Genomic DNA, 1,438 nt, shown 5'->3' on the forward strand with positions numbered 1-1,438 from the left:
GCCCCCATCAGGAACCAGACGGCGTGGGAGAAATCGGGCTGGGAACCGGCCGCTGACAGCGACCTGGGGACCCTGCCAAGTCTCCCTTCCGCTTGCCCCCCTCGGCCTGCCCCCTCACCGCCCTCTCCAAGGAAACCAAGGACTTCGGTGGGGGAGGGGCAAGGCTCTTAAAGGGACCAGGACACGCACTTGGGCAAGGACCCCAGGGAGAAGCCCGGGCCTGGGTCATGAGCGTCCCCCAGGATAGCTGCACCTGCAGGGGGTGGGGAGTGAGCCCAGACTGGCACACCTACAGGGCACCCGAGGCTTGTCGAACAGAACTCTGGGCCCAGTCCTCAGCCCGACTGAGAAAGCTGTGTGAGTGAATGCTGGAAGGTGCCTGGCGGGCGGTCAGGCTTTGGAGAAGACCCTACAGACTGGGTGAGCGCCCCGCCCTCCACCAGCCTGTCCCAGCGTCTGCTCTCCCAGCTCAAGTTCCAGAGTGCAGGGGTGCCAAGCGCCCACTGGTTAGGGAACCCCCAACCTGACTCAATAGCAGCCCGCTGCAGGACTTCTCAGAGCCTTTACAGCCGACTCGAGTGTGGACCCGGGAGCACAAGATGTGGTGGGCATGAAACCCTGGAGCCCACGTGGGCCTGGTATCGGGCACAGCACCTTCCAAAATGGGGGCGCGGCACCCAGGCCTGTCCTGTCCTGACGTCCCCACGCTGGGGCTCAGCCAGAGCAGGTGACTTCCGAGGGCCTGCCCGCTCTGACTTCTCTGCTCTGTGTAACTCTCAGTTGTTCATTTCTAAAAAGGAAACTGCAAAACATTTGCAGCTTCTGAGAAAGACACAGGGAGCTGTCCTTTCAGAACCACGGACGTGAACTCTGGGCGGTGCTTTTGGCCTTTGTCAACCCCGCCACCACCAGCCCATCCTTCCGGACTCCCCTCCCCGGCCACCTAAACATCTGAGAATTCTGAAAAGACTCCCTTTCCCTCCCTAGCAGCCCTGCCCCCTAGGCCCTCACTGCCACTGGCCAGGCTGGCATAAGGGTGTGGGGGCGTAGGGGGGCGGCCGAGAGCCTCGCTGTGAGCAGTCGCCCCAAGTGTAGACGCTGAGCCTGTGTGTGCAAGAGTGCGTGTGTGACTGGGGGCGAGGCAGGTGGAGGGTCTGCACTGTGGGTGGGAAGCCTGACTCAGACTTTCCGAGAAGAGTGTGTCACATGCTTGACGGGTGCGTGTGTCTGCAAGAGGAGGCGGCCCTCCACACACATGACACGTGCACAGTTGCACGTTACATGTGAGCACGCGCAAGTGACGCCGGGTGAGACGCTGCTCAGTGTGTGCCCGGGGCCAGGAGTCAGAGTGTGCCAGGGCCGGGCTCAGTGTGTGCCCAGGGCCAGGAGTCAGAGCGTGCCAGGGCCAGGCTCAGTCTGGCTTGGGGTCTAGGCTCCT

The sequence above is a fragment of the Bison bison genome, unplaced genomic scaffold (genome assembly GCF_000754665.1).
Source record: "Bison bison bison isolate TAMUID 2011002044 unplaced genomic scaffold, Bison_UMD1.0 scf7180017864444, whole genome shotgun sequence".
Taxonomy (NCBI): domain Eukaryota; kingdom Metazoa; phylum Chordata; class Mammalia; order Artiodactyla; family Bovidae; genus Bison; species Bison bison.